This window comes from Pteropus vampyrus, unplaced genomic scaffold (genome assembly GCF_000151845.1).
Source record: "Pteropus vampyrus isolate Shadow unplaced genomic scaffold, Pvam_2.0 Scaffold81, whole genome shotgun sequence".
In the NCBI taxonomy this organism is placed as follows: Eukaryota; Metazoa; Chordata; class Mammalia; order Chiroptera; family Pteropodidae; genus Pteropus; species Pteropus vampyrus.
Genome location: NW_011888862.1, coordinates 7,473,978 through 7,489,972, shown reverse-complemented (window position 1 = coordinate 7,489,972; position 15,995 = coordinate 7,473,978). Strand labels below are relative to the sequence as shown.

At 41.8% G+C, this 15,995-nt stretch overlaps 1 long non-coding RNA gene across 1 annotated transcript in view; it reads right to left on the bottom strand.

Annotated features, from left to right (window-relative positions):
* Positions 1-10,014, bottom strand: part of LOC111741663 — a 15,037-nt gene extending 5,023 nt beyond the window's left edge. The window contains exons 1-3 of the long non-coding RNA XR_002781053.1: positions 9,804-10,014; positions 8,505-8,677; positions 416-815 (exon numbers count right to left, since the gene is read on the bottom strand). This is a non-coding gene — a long non-coding RNA (uncharacterized LOC111741663). The remainder of the gene's footprint in view (positions 1-415; positions 816-8,504; positions 8,678-9,803) is intronic.
* Between the last annotated feature and the right edge of the window lie 5,981 nt (positions 10,015-15,995).

Sequence of the window (15,995 nt, the reverse complement as noted above, 5' to 3'; positions counted from 1 at the left end):
AAGTCGTCGGTGTCTTTTCAGAGACGGGAACTAGATTTTCCGACGGCCAGAGGACTTTGATATTTGTCATTTCTCTTGGACTCATTCCTGGCTATCGTTTTGAAATGACAATCCTCCTGGGATTTCTCAAAACTGAATAAATGAGAGAGAAAAAGAAAGTGACGCGAAGATAATAAGAGAAAAGAGAGAGAGAAAGGGGGGGAGAGCGAGCGAGCGAGCGCAGTGCGGGGGCTGGGTTGGGAGGACTGGCTGGAAGTGGGGAAAGTGGTGATCTTTCTAGAGAGATTATTGAAAGAGGGCGAAGTGAGAGGAAGCGGAGGAAGCGCAAAGCGGGAAACAAGATTTCCTTCCCCCCAGGAGGACGGTATTTGCCTCATTGGCAGCACTTCTAGGACTTAACGGACATATCACTCACCCGGGATGCCTCCGCAGAATGGGATTCCGTCTGTGCGTGGTGGCCTCCAAGGCCACCCCAGGGGTGTCACTTCCTGGTACACCCTTGCCTCTTCCTCTCACGCATTGAACCAGGGTTGGTCTGTGTGACCACTAGATACAGCAGAAGTGATGATCGGTCACTGCCGAGACTGGGTCGTAAAGGCACTGCAGCTTTCTCTTTCGGCCACCTCTGTCTGAGCAGCCTTGCGGAGAGGCTCACGTGGTGCCCGCAGCCACCGGCAGAAGCTGGAAATGACCCCTCCAGTCTCAGGCAGACCTTCCGAGGACTGCTGCCCAGCTTACGTCTGGGCTGCGCTCTCAGGAGATTCTCTGCCCAAAACATCCAGCTCAGCTGCTTTTGGATCCCTGACCCGTAGAAACTGTGAGATAATAAAAGTTTATTGTGTTTAGCCACTAAGTTGCATATTAAAACAAGAGGTACAGAGAGAAAGGAATAGAAACGTGGCACCCTATTGTAAAGTGGCTTAGATAAGTTCGCAAAAACTAATATCAAAAGCGACTGGTAGATTTAATAAAAAAGGTATTCTGAGTTTTTGGAAAGATTCAGGAGACAGGTTTTCTATAGTTCCTCAACTGTAAAATGGAACAGTTGTAGAAATTATACAGGAAAAAAACCCAGTTATCTGTGAAACTAAAATCTAAGGAGTGGGTACTTCATTGGTTCTCAAAGTGCAGTCTCAGACACGTAGCATCAACACAAACCTGGAATCATCAGAAATGCAAATTCTCAGCTCCCACTCCACAAAAGAAATCTAGATAAAGCATCCATTTCTTATGTTGGATTGCCACCCTGTGGAATTTTCATGTAACTACAGCTTAACTTTTTCTATTTCTTGTGTTAGAGTGCCATCGTGTGGAATTGTTATGTAACTGCAGAATTCATTATTTATTTTCTTTCTTATGTGGAGTGTCATTGTGTGGAATTATGATGTCATTGCAGAGTTTTTGTTTCCTATTAACCAGGTAGAATTTTCATGTAATTCCTCACAGATAAGTTTTTCTTAATAGTCTGCTTAGACTGCCACCCGATGGAATTTTCCTGCAATTGCAGATCAGAGAATTTTTTCCTATCTCTCAGGTTAGAGTGCCACCTGGTGAAATTTTCATGTAATTACAAATCAGGTATGTTTTCCCGTTACAGCGATTCCTTTACGTTTGCATATAAAAACACGTAACACACAGTTGACTGGAACAAGGAGATGGGTTAGGGGCGCCAACCCCCATGCAGTCGAAAACCTGAGTATAACATTTGATGCTCCCAAAACAGTTACTAATATCTTCCTATTGACCGAAAGCCTTACCGATAATGGCTTGCTGCAAAACAAATGTCGAATGCAATTTTCACACTTCGCCTTTTTCCTAGAAGCAAAAATCTTCTTTGGATTTCTTTTGGTTAGTAAAAACAGGTACTAATGTAAGTCTTTTGTAAAAGCCATGAAGTGTAACACAAACTTTTGGAAAGTTGGGTATACACTTTTGGAAAAACAAGTCTGATTTGGAATTACGTGAACATTCCAGGCAGCAGCGCTCAAATTGAGTAATAGGCAAAACCAAACCAAACCAAACCAAACCCCAAAACAACAACAAAAAGTCTTCTCTGCAATTACTTGACAAATCCACTAGGTGGCACTATAACACAAGAAAAATAAATAAATAATCTGTTCTGCAATTACAAGAAAGATCCACATGATGGCACTCTAACACAAGAAATAGAAAAAGCCATATCTGTAGTTACATATTAATTCCACACGATGGCACTCTAACACAAGAAATAGAACAATTGGCGCTGTAGTTACGTGAATATTCCACTAGATGGCAATCTAACATAAGAAATAAAAAATGAGCTGGGGGGGAAGGGAATTTTTTGGCATTTATCCTAAAAAGATATTATTATGAAATATGTAGTGATAAATTTATAGGATTTATTTACGTAGTAAATTAAAGTGTAAATTAAAATTTAGCACATATATATTTTCAGTGTTTTAGACATATCTTAATTATAGTGCTTATTTTTTCATTTTAATGACTTATTTGTACCCACCATTATCAGGTCTTCTAGGGCAGAGACCAAATATTTAACTTTTCTACCTCCCCAGCCTTTACTACAGTAGCTGATGCATAATAGGAATTCAATAAATATTTATCAAATAAGTGAAAGAAAGAATGAATAAATTGGTGAGGCCAGCGAAGGTGGAATAAATGGAGGGAAGACAACATGAATAGAATAAAATTCTAGAGCCTTTGAGCTCCAACCCCAGGGCTTCTGTATCCTGCAGTTGGCGGGTCAGGGTGAAATGTAGAGGAAAATGTGACTGAGACTGAAATAACGTTGGGTTTCATTTAAACGCCTTCCAAAGTTGAAAATATGTTTTAAAAGTTAGTGAATTTAAAGATAAGAAAAATTAGCAAAGTCTATTAAAAAAGATGACGTTTAGTGAGAAAATTACATTTGACTGAGTTTTCAAATGGCATCAAAACTATTTGTCATTTAATTGTTCTGGAAATTGATTTTTGAATTAAATGTTGAGGTTACTCTCCCAGAGGAGCCTGGGGAAAATGCCGGTATGAGTGCCCTGAGGATTTATCCCCCAAGGGAGCTTCCTACTCTGCCAAAGGCTGAACTGGACCAGCAGCCATGGGAGGAGGAAGTAAGAGCCTTCCAATTTGCACACCGGACAGGAGGCCACTTGCCTTCCTGCCCTTCTGCATGCTCTTTCGGGTTTTAATTGATCCCTCTTCCTCTCTGAGCTCCACTCACCCCATCGAAACCTGATCACTCAGCAGTCATCCGCTGTAGAGCCTCAGTACTTCCAGTTCCACGGCCCTAAAGCTGTTTCTAAAACAGAATGAATCTTCTGTCCCATCTGACTCCTGACTGCCCTGAAGCTCATGGTCACACTACTCCTTAGGGCCCAGTCTCCATCGCTGACTTCCGTTTTTCTTTTTGGAAGGGAATTTGCATTTTGTCCTGAACTAAAAACCTAAACCAAAAGAAATCTCAAATGATGGAGTTTCAGGCATCAGCCACCGAATAGGGTGTTTTCAGAAAGAATCTGAGGCTCTCCCCACAAGTTGGCCACACTTTGGCATGTGTGCTGTGGTGCTTGCACAGCTGGGAGCTCCTGGCGCCACTTGGCTTTGACTCCCGAGGAAGTTACAAAATGCCCTACTTCCTGGCTGTTAGCCTATTTAAAAATAAAAATGGGTTTACAAGGCCCTGGCCTTCATGCTGTCTGTCATTAGTCACTCCTTCATTCCCTGGAGCTTCAGCTTTAGGCAGCCCAAGTGCTTTGCCAAGCCCCAAGCGCTCCACACTCTCGCCTCTCCTCTCCCACAGCTGGCTCATCTCACCAGTACTGTGAGGCCCATGCAGGCTTCCAACCCTTTCCCCAAATCTTCTTCCAAATGCAACTGCTTCGTCTCCACCCCTCCAACCTAGTTGGGCCACCACCCCGTGTCTCTCATCTGAGCTACTGCGACGGTCAAATGGCAAACCTCCCTGTGCCACTCTCGTCCTGCTGCAGTCTACTTCCCACACAGTGTCAAAGGATCTTCCTAAAGCATAAACCAGATCTTGCTCTCCCCTTCTTGGGGGAATTAAATTGCAACCGAAATTTCCTGCTAAGATCTTTCAAGGAACCTCCTGACCTGGCCCCCAACATCCTCCCTCTTCACTCGCCTTCCTTCTCTTTGCTGTAGTCCAGCCACTTCTCCTTCTGTCCCTCAAATACTGACTCGCTCTTGACTCAGGGCTTATCCAATCAAGCTTTCAGCAGTCTATGCCCAGGTCCTTGCATAGATGCCACAGTCTCTGCACTCGGCGCTCAGAGAGGCTGTGCCAGCTAAAGGCACTTTGTGCTACTGGGCGAATCTCCTCCACGTGATCTAATTATCTTCTCCGTGAAATGATCTCGTTCAGGTGGATGTGCCGTGTTTATTGTCTGCCCCTCCAGGGTAGGCGTCTTGTGCATCGTGTTCCCCTCTGTTATCTGCAGGGCCTAGAACAGTGCTGGGCACACAGTAGGTGCTCGGTAAGCACTTGGTGATGGAATCTTCTCCGTTCAGGCTAATATAACTATCACAAACCCCTTAGGGAACTTCCTTGCATGTTACATTCGTGTACGTACATGGGAGCGCAGTTAAATCACTGTAAATTATGGTACTTGGGAAGTCTTTGATACTAAACATTTTGCAGGGTTTGGTTTTTCTCATGTTCTTTGTCCAGTGTGAGGACAGATGGGAAATGAATGATTTGAGGAAGTGGCCTCATTTTCTGGAATGAATATGACTTAGGTTAAATGTTGACATAGTATTGGTTTCTTCAAAATAAAATAAAATCATGCAAATCTGAAAGATGTTGAATAATCTTATTTCTCTTGATGGTCATTAACTGCTACCATTTTAGGTTCTCTTAGACCAGTGGTTCTCACCTGGGAGTGATTTTGCTCCCAGGGGACACTTGGCAATGTCTGGAGACATTTTTTGTTGTTATGACTTGGAGGGTGTTGCTGGCATCTAGTGGGTAGAGGCCAGGGATGCTGTGAAACATCCTGCAATGCACAGGACAGTCCCATCACTAAGAATGATCCATTCCAAAATGTCAATAGCGCTAAGACTGAGAAATGCTATCTTTATCTTAGACTATGTAAACTAATAACACATTGCCTTAAAAGTAAGAAAATACATGTTATTCATAGAAACTTTGGAAGTACAGATAAATCCAGAGATGAGAAACTATAAGCAACTATTAATCTTTTGGTATTTTAGCTTTCTAGCATTTTTTCTATGCACATATATATTATTATTGACAAAAATGATATGTTCTGGAGATATTGTTTTCTAACTCTTTTTTATTTAATTGTGTCTCGCGAACTATGTCCATGTCATTAAATATTATTCTGCAACATGGTTTTTAATGACTATGTAGTGTTTTGTTGTATGGATGTAACATTATTAATTGAATTATTTCTTAGCCACAGAACATTTACATTTTCTAATTTTATCCATTATTCTCATTGCTTTGATGAGAGATGAACATTTTGGTATCTAAGTTTTGTACACAACTATGATTATTTTAGTAAGATATAGTCTTAGAAGTTGAACTGCTGGATCAAAAGTTATATTTCAAGGCTTTAATATCTACTTTTAAAAACTACTAACTGGATGGTGAGCTCATTGTGGGTGGAGACATATTTTACACTCCTCGGTATCCCTCACTGTGACTAGCTATCTTAGGTGGGGCTCCCTCAGAAGTGGATCTGAGAATAAGATTCAAGTGCAAATCATTTATTTGGGGAAAGCATCAGTCAAGGAGTGAGGAAATGAGACAGGGAAGGAAGAGAAGCCAGTGCAAGGTGTGTTAAAGAGCAGGCCACCTCTGAGGGCGACCGGGGTTCCACGGCCCCGAGAAGCTCCAGGAGGAGGCGTGCAGAACAGTCGGGGTTGTCCCACCCGAGGGGGAGGAGCCCGGGGGTATTAACTCTCCCACTCTCATTCATCAAGGCCCAGGGCTCCTCCTGGGGCGCCCGCAGTCACTCTGGCCTTCCTTGCATGCAGGCTGGGTGTGCTGCCACGGCCAGAAAAAGCCCCTGGCTGGAGAGTGACTGGTGCTTGCAGGACGAAGCCAGCAGCAGGCATGGGGATGGTGAACGCCAAGTGTATTACTTGTTGCTGCACTGACAGCATCGGCTACGCTAGCCCCATAGCGAAAACACAGTAGGTGCCTACTTAGTATTTTTCAAATAAACTAATGACACTTGGCACCTTTTCTTCTGATAGCATGGAAGAGTCATATCTTTTTAGCGTAGGAGGTGAGCTCAGGCCCGATCCCAGCAAGCTTCCACTGCACAAATGAGAAAACAGGTCCAGAGAAAGCAAGGCTTCCTCTCCACCCAGCGATGAAGGACTCCCTGGGTCTGAGTGCCGGATCATGGAGCTGAGCCTTGCAATAATTAACAAGTAACGAAGCATTCAGCTCTGGATGTTGGGGGGCATTGTCTGTTCCTCAAACACCTCAAACACTCTTCTGTCTCAGCCTCGAACTTGCACAGAATGGTCTAGAGAATAGAGATTCAAGTGCAAGTCATTATTTGGGAAGAGTTTTTAAGCTTTTTCCACTGTTCTGATTTCTGTCGCCATAGATTAGAGCGTTTTCCTTCTGCATAGGATGGTCTCCTCTAAATCTCTGCATGGATAGCTCCTCATCATCATTCATTTTTTGGCTCCAGTGTCACTTCCAATGTCACTTCCATGCTGGCCTATGGTGAACTAAACTGATAAGTTTAAGGAGATGTCATCAAATGGTCAAAGCACACGAAAGGCACAGATACCCAGAAACTGGACATCGAACACAGAAAAAGTGTTGTAAAATGTGCAGGAAATGGACAGGTGGTTTGGGCAGAAGGAAATGAAGAAGCGGGAGTCCCAGCAGATGCCCAATTGGCAAAGGCAGGGCGGGAACCTTCTGATCTGTTTGCTTTCCTTCTGGTGCTGAGTATTTTATTCCCACTCCCTAAAGTCCACACTCCACTTTGCTCCCCCTTCTCCCTTCTGTGGCCAGGAGGCTGACCAGCAGGAGTTGCATTCATAGGCTCCCTCACTCTTGGGCTTCCTATTGGGTCCAATCAGTGGGGGACACTAGCAAGAGACAGGAGCCAAGGAGTCAGTGCTAGCGCTCCCCATAGATCTCTATAGTACTTGCCCAATCCTTTATGAATACGTGCTTTATTAAACATGTCTCAACTTACCCAGTCTACATGCTCGGTTTGTTTCCTGCCAGTAACGTGACTGATACAATAATTTGGTATATTTAAGACTCAGATGTTCAACTTAGCACCTGTTTATTTCAGAAGCTTTTACACAATCATTTGAAATGATGTTATGCAAAGACTCTTGTCTGGTTGTCTTTTTCCTTTCTCGAAGATCATGTTCTCGCTACTCTTTTCCATCTTTGCTTCATCTCTCTCTCTCTTTTTTTTTTTGAGAGTTAATTTAAATATAGTAAAGGGCACCAATCTTAGAAGTACAGCTCGATGAATTTGTACATTTCTATATTCCTGTGGAACTACTCCTGAAATCAAAATCTAGAACATTTCCAACATTACTGAAGTCTCGCTCATACCTCTTTCCAGTCAATACCACCTTCCCAGAAGTAACCACTGTTCTGATTTCTGTCACCATACATTAGTTTTGTCTGTTCTTGAACATTATATCAATAAAATCATATCATATGTGCTTTCTCTTATCTGGTTTCTTTAATTTGGTTCAATATACATGAGATTCATCCATGTTGTTAAATGTTCTCTGCTTGTAAGTTTGATTTGATCTTGATAAAGATTAAAATCATTTCAGGTTTATATTAACTTGGTTAGTTATCTATAAAATGGGATATATGACAGCCACATGTTAGGGTTTGGGGAGATTTAAATTTATAGGCAGCTGTAGCCATCTGAGTTTTGTGATTTGATAATAATATAAATACAATTAGAAACGCTACAGGAGCAGAATCAAAGCCTACAGTGCTTCTCTGAAACTAAATGTTTTCTTGGGAAAGCATATCCATTAAGTTACTGGGCATGTCTTTTGCTGATCACATTGTCCCTTTTACTGAAATAAAAGGTTCTTTGGTTCATTTTCCCACCCAGAGTGCCGTGAAGCCAAATAGAGACTATCACTAACAGTCAGCTCATGAGGAAGACATTATTTTCCATAGATCTCTATGATCTGTGTGGTTTGGATCTACTGAAAGGATAGGCTCCCCAAAGCCCCATTCATGCATCCGAACCTGCCCCACCAAGTCCTGAGAAAGCCAAACTTGATTTGAGTGATGCCCTTGGTTTCTGTCATTTGGACCTCGTCTCCAGCTGGAGGCGGAAGGATGCTCAGCTGCCAAAGAGCACTCCTCCTGGCCATACATCTGAGACATCAAGGAGCTTAAGCAGCTCCAGAAGGAATCTGCGATTAATTATGTTTCACAAATTGCCTTTAGTGTGGGACCAGGTCTTTTCAGGCCCTGGTTGAGGCACAGTGTGTGACTTTGGCAGGCTTACCTAAGTTATGCATCCGTGGGGGCAGTGGAGAACACCAGTGTCGTTTGGAAGAACCCCACTCTTTGCAGGAGAGGAGAGCATCACCAGCCAGGATATTTAGCAGTAGAGTCACACCCTCCTGGACACAATCAGCTCTATCTTTTAGTCATCTGCATTATGGAAAGCTTGGCTGCCTATTGAAAAGGATAGAATTAATGATTTTCTTGTGCTCTGTGAGCTAGGATTTCTTACATTTCTGTTACAACACAGAGTACCACCTTCCTTTAATAAATCGCAGACCCTATTCCGTAGGCTGAGAGCTAGAAATGAGAATTGGTAGAGGGAGGCTAGATGGCCTTATGGATAGGTGGGTAGCCACCTAAAAGCATGGTAAAAGGGCTAAGAGTTTAGATGCTGAAGTCAGGCTTCCTGGCTTCAACTGGCTCCCCCGATTACTTGCTGTGTGACTTTAGGCAACTAGCTATGAACTCCTTTAAGCTTTAGTTTCCTCATTCGTAAAATGGAGATTATTTTATCTAAGTCATAGAGTTGTGAGGACAAACGAGATAATATAGCGTGCTTAGCATATCATACATTTCAAAGTATGTTACTTAGTGTAATAGAAATGACTCTCGGTCCAAAAATCCAAATATAAAAACATTGTTTTATTACTTTAACTTAAATTTAATTTTAAATACCCATGGTGGAGAAAAATTTGAACTCAATTATTGAGTCTTCCCCATGTCAGAACTGGACAGTTGTTTTATGGTCATTGACAATTTTCTCATACTGGACAGGATCTTAGCTCCCTCTCAAGCCCAGCAATTCCGGTGCTTCCAAGATATTCTTGGGTCACAGGACTCTGGCATAGCTGAAGCCATTGTCCTTGGGACCCAGTGTCCCTAAATGTACCACACAGCTATGCCCTCTAAAGTCTTGCCACCTTCCTGAGGCATCGATAAAGCAGCAGGGATCATGAGGCTGCAGACTCATGCTTCATAAAAGAACATTCCGAGGTATTCTATGAAAACTATGACTGTTCCCAGCAGAGCAAGGCCTTCTATTAAGTTCATTAGACTATGCTAACTAAATAAAAAAGGATGTTTTGTCTGTGTGGCGATAAAGTGAAATGACTCATAAATCTGTTAGGAATTACGATTCTGTTATTTTCTTCTGCGGTCCCCAAGATGACTATGGTTTTATAGGTTGTGCACAACAGAAGGCACGACTTGATTTTATCTGAAAGTAATACTTTTTCTTGGATTTTTTAGATTTTTTTATTTAGAAAAATTTAAATGAAGAAATGACTAAGTGACTCACCTGAGGTCATGCTGTTGGTGAATGTCATCATCTAGATTTACACTCAGGTCTCCTGACTTCTGGTCCAGAGTTATTTGTTTCCTTACTGCCCAGTTCTGAGTTTTTGGGGTCCTCGCTATTCAAAGCATGGTTCAGCAGCATAGGCCTCTCCTGGGAGCTTGTTAGAAATGCAGACTCTCAGGCTCCACCTCAGATCTATTGAATCAGAACCATGTACCTGTTGAAGTTTCAGAAGCAGTTTAAAGTTCAGCACTGTTTATAGAGTAAATTCTGTGTCTCCCTTCTAGCCACAGAAGCTGGGGCCATCAGTGGACAGGATTAGATGATGGAAGAGAAACCTACTCAAGAACTAGACAGTGCTCAATGTTTCAAAATAACCCCTAACTATTATTTCAAGTTCTATGAGAAGTGAGACAGTGCAGATACTGACAAATGCTGAATTCAGCTTGCAAAGTCCTCTTAAGAGCAAAGCAGGTCTTCTCACCTCAGGACCTTTGCACTTGACATTCCTTCTGCCAGGAACACTCTCCAGATACTCTCATGGCTCGCTCCTGCACTTAATTCTGTTATTAGCTCAAATATCACCTCCTCAGAGAGGCCTTCCTATTATGACCATCCTATTAAGACAACCACCTCCCAGTCACTTCCTACCCTTCCACCCTGCTGTGTCTTCATCATAACACTTGTCACCCCTTGGAATGACACTGCCTATTTATTTGTTTACTTGTCTGTCTCCTCCACCAGAATTCGATTGGGACCTCTCCTGCCACGTTTACATTATATTCCTAGCATCTAATGCAGGGACTGGTATCTAGTAGGTGCTCAGTCAATATTTGTTGAAATAATAAATCGCCGACTCCACTAAAATCACTACATGTAAAACTGGGTTCGTATATAGCTTTGCTTGCATGCCCCACCCCCATCCCACCAAAAATTAGAAATTTACAGCAGATTCTGAAGAGTACAAGGATTAGGAGACTTTTTTGTCAACTTCAAGCGTAGTAGGGAATTCAGGTCTTTTGGGGTATAATTTTAGCAGCATAATTTTCTCAAAAATAAGAGCTACATCATTATATATGTGTGTGTATCAAACATACACATAATTGTGAATGTAATAGTTAAAATTAAACAGTAAGAATATAAACAATTTCAATATTCAAGAATTATCTTTGTACTTCAATTGTAAAAGTGAATATTTGTTAGTTTGACTTCTTTTAAAATTGAAGGCATCGAAGTTGGTTAAACTTGACTTCTTGCTTTACATGTAACAGTTGTAAAATTAAAATATGCTTATAAAATAAATGTTTTACTTATTAATGAACACTAATAACTTATCTAGGTGTTACCATCACAGAACAAGTACCTTTGTATATGTGAGTGTAAACTGAAGTCATTCACATACCCTTCCTATTGCTGCTCTCTATTATGTTCCAATGATACAAACAGTAGTTCCCCATATCCATTTTCTTTGTGAGATTTACTTACTTTGCTATGTGAGGACATTGCTGTAATTAAATTAGCTTATAAATCATGCCTTATAAAATTCATTTGACAAGAAACCACATCGTCACTGATATTTCTGAAGAGTGGAGATGCTTTGGGAGACACTTTTCAATTTATGTGGTCTAGGAAATGGAATTCTCCTGATCTCCAGGGTTTCACATTTTTGTAGTGCTACTAATACAAGCTTTTCCAGAAGGCAGGGCGACTGTGTGCATGTCATAAAAAAGCCAAAAACTAACCCCTCAGAAGCATATGCAAAGTTTTTGACATGCTAATGATGCCTGCACTTTTCTAAGAAGCAGATGGGATGGGAAAGCAGCTAGTCCTGGCTTTGATTTCCACCCAGCCCTAACTCTGAGTGTTGTCCAGCCTACTTCGCACTCAGAAAGGCTCACTTCCCAAAGCCTGTCCTGGAAGCACCCTAAGAATATTCTCGACCTCCAGTGTGAAGTGAAATGTTCACTTTATGCAAGATTATTACAGGGAGTTTAAATGGCTGTGAACACTAAAGTGAGGAGAAAATAGATTGGCAAATGATTTCCCTGTAGACTCATGTAGAAATCAGAAGAACATTAGATTAGTGGAAAGGCAGGGGATGGAATGGTGATTGTAGAAGTTGGGTCTGTTTCTGATTGGTTCAGCAACGGACCCTTTCAGAGGGAATTAGAGAGCTTTGAAAAAGTCCATCAGGTTTTAGGGCAGATGGTCTTAACCTCCGAGGACATGGCAAAATTACCAGGGGAGAGTCTGCAAAGGACGTCCTTCCCCACTCTGAGGGCTTCTGATGTTCCTTGGGGTTACTGTGTGGGCTGGATATCTTCCCTTTGTTCCCCAGATCCATTCTCCATCCTCCTCTAGTCTGCTTTATGCCCCATGTGGACTGTGTCACTAAATGGACCAGGCTCTCTTGTCCTTCCTCTTCTGGTTGGCTTTAGCCAATAGGTGGTAGTGGCAGGAAGTTGGAGGGCAGGGGGACAGTGAGGTTGGGAGATTTATTCTCCAGGTCCCCTCCCTGCCAGGTCAACCTAGCTTGCCAGACAGCTCCTACAGGATGGCTGCTCCCACTGCTGCCCTCTGGGGCTTTGGTCACCACTCTCTTCTTTGCCCTTCCAGCCTTAGGAGTGGTACCAGCTCCCTGCTGTTATTTGCCTTGAGTTACTGTAGTCTCCTTTGGGACTTCTCTAAACCCTGACCACACTTCTGCAAATAGTCCCTTCGTTAAACTATTCTCAATTTCTCCTAATTGACTATGCCTTTTGTTTCCAGCCAGGACCTAGTTGGTAGGTGCTAAGTGGGGAGTGGGTGGGATGGTTGGAGGGCCTGTGCAGGGCAAAAAGCTCTCTAGGAGATTTTAATTCACATTCACTTCCCAGCCCTTCTTTTTCAACTCCCATCAGAATAGCAATGAAGCCCAATCAGGAAGCAGGGGGTAGAGAGAAAGCGGGGAATGGGGCAGAGGAGTGGTCATTGGAGCAGAGAATGGTGGGATGCCATCATCTTCCTTTCACTCAGGGTCTGTGGAAATCCTGATTAGTCCGGAAGCAAGTACTGGACTGCAAAATCCAAATTTGCCAATTTGTAAAATCAACTTGGATATGGCCACTCATTAAACTACTGAACATTCTACTTTAAAAGAAAAAACAGTACACAGGAAACATTACTCTTCTTTTCCCCTTGCTGACTATTTCAACTAATGGGCCTGTGGATTAGTCACTTTGTTAATGAGTAGTTTTACCCTGGCCCTCAGTGAACTAGGCCAGAGAAGGGTCTTGCAGACTCTTGGAAAACCTCATGAAAAGTCCTGTTCTGTTGACCCATCAGCAGAGAGGTGAGATGTGTCAGGGACCAATGTTTATATATTGTAGCTCCATTTGGAAATTTGTTTTTCTAAAAATATCAATTGAGAAAAGTAAGAATTTTATAATAATAGAATCAAAATAGAACATTCCAAGACCTGTGTTCTTATTTTTCATTGGCCTCTAAGATTTTCGTAGTCCAGAAAAGCGAGCAAAGGAAAAAAGTATTTCACCAGGTCCTCTACATTAGTGGTTATCAACCAGGGGCCGTTGTGCACCCCCGGGGACACTTGGTAACATCTGAAGACATTTTTGGTTATCATCACTGGAGTGAGGATCCTACTGGCATCTAGTGGGGGAGAGACCAGGGGGAGTGAGGATTCTCCTGGCATCTAGTGGGGGAGAGACTATAAGACAGTCCCCACAACAAAGAATGATCTAGCTCGAAATGTCAGTAGTGGTGAGGTTGAGAAATTCTTCTCTGCATTAACATTAAAATTAAGCAAGGAAATTGATGTTAAATAATCTTCATAACTTTGCAATTTAAAAACCACACTTTAATATGCTTACCGTTATCATCATAAATCACTCATTACACAGTATTGCCTTAGAGTCTGTAGTGTTTTGAAAATGGTAAGTGTACTGTATTTTTTTCCTGTGTGTGTAATTGCTATTTTTCAAAATGGAAACCAGGCTAGTTGGTCCGATGGAATAAAATCATTTTGGAGCACATGGAATCTTTTTTAAAAATTGTCTAATCGAAAACATTTTCCCTTCAGATTATGGTTCTAACTAAAGAGATACTCAGCTCAAAAAGAAGTGGTATGAGGTTCAGAGTGCTGACCAAGGTCAGGGTAGTGGAATTAGCATCTTAACCATTAGCACCTGCAAAGAAGATATGAGACTCTATGGCTCTTTGGGAAGAATTTTACCTGACACAAAGGTATCAAATGATTTGTCTCTTTTCCACCCAAAATAGTTCTGGCTTGAACATGAGGTCCTCAAGGTGTCTTCAAGTAAGGAGGAAAAATGTGTTCTGGGAACTGACTACTGTTACCAGCCCCTCCACACACACCAAAAAACAAAACAAAACAAAACAAAACAACAACAACAACTTTGCTGAGGTTTGCTGGTGAAAGAAGAGACCAAGAATGTCTTACTTATAATGTTTGTCACTAAGGGACATGGTGTGCTTATAAAAAAAAAAAAAACAAAAAACAAAAAACCCAAAACCAAAAAAACCTTTTTGTTAAACCTTACTCTGTGCTGGAGAAGCAGGTTCAGGAGGAATCAAAAACCTATTAAAGAAGCTAAAAGCCTTTTATGGCAAAGAAAAATCAACCTGGTATTAAAATTAATGAAGAGGCTGGAAGAGCATAGATGAAAATGCTGGAAGGATGGAGATAGAGAAACTATTTTAAGGTCAGTCTTCAAGAAGATGGAGAAAACAAATGTGGGCAGGTAGAAGGAAATGCCAAACTCTCATAATGAATTTCTTGGAAAAATTGACTCTATGCAAATTTGTAGCTCCAAATACCGTTCTTCTGAGTCTATTAGAGAAATCAGCTCAAGGGCCTCATCAGTTCAGGAGTTTGAAGAGCACTTGAGAGTTTGTTGAAACTCCTGCTCTTCTCCAAAGGAATATTCCTAGAAGCAGAAACTGGTCTGCTCAGGCTGACAACACTAAAATGACGAAGAGCTCAGATAGGCCCAAGCTTCAGGAATTTAACACATTTGTTCAAATAATGGGTAAATAGTAGATGAAACTCACTGCCACAGTTGTGCAAGTTGGCTTTGTGGACCATCCAAACCAGGTGAGGGTATGGGGGAGTGTGTGACTGTCAAGGCTGACCACCTCCTATGAGGCCTGCTGGAAGTGGGCTCTCCCAGTGATACTTTTCCATTTCCAAGCCAATGAGTTACCATAAGAATATGGTGGATAGTTGCGGTCAACATCCAGCAAAGTCAATAATAACACTGGATAGTAAGTAACTAAAAATGCTAATGATCTTTGTTATGGAATCTACTTTTTGAAGATAAACCAATCAATGCTTTATCTTAATCAATGAGATCATAACAAAAGGTGGGGATTAAAATAGCAGGAAGTATTGAATTAGTACTTGAAAGCAACAGAGTAAATCAAGAAGAAACAAGAATTGAATATGGTAGGAAAAATTCCAGCAAGGATTAGTAAGAAAGTAAAGATGGTCATGCCCCAACAGGATTAAAGCTAATGGCAGTAATACCTAACACTTACTTGCTCCTTCTTCTGTGCCAGAGACTGCTTGGTGCTTTTAATAATATTATCGTATTCGATCTTTCTCACAGCTCTATGAAGTAGATACCATTACCCCCATTTTGTAGATGAGAATCTGAGATGCAAAGATTAAGTAAATTCCCAAGTCCCTATAACTACGAAGCAGCAGAACTGGGATTTCAAACCATGGCTGTTTGACTCCAAAGTCCAAGCTATTCTACTGGCATAAACTTTCTGGCTCTGTGGTAGAGTGGTATGCCCCAGGGGAACAGCAGAAGTTTCATCACTTGGGTTTTTAGACTGAACAAAATATTAGTATGTGTGTCATAGGAAGTAATCTCTAAAGGCTTAGGGGTGGGTTAAAATAATATCTGAAACTTCCATTTCTGAATGTTAAGGACTCTTAATCCATAGTACTAGCCATATTAGTGTAGCCCATTGCAGTTTTCATCGTATCCTCCTATGCACTTTCACTTCTGGTCCTCCTTAAAACGCTGTGAGGTAGGCAGGCCACATGTTACCATGCCTCTTCTCAAAGATGTGGTGGGCAGTCCCATCAGAAATGAAGCATTGCCAAGTTACTTATCATCAAAAATATGTGGGAGGAGGGGGAAATGTGATTCCAAAAAAGTTGCT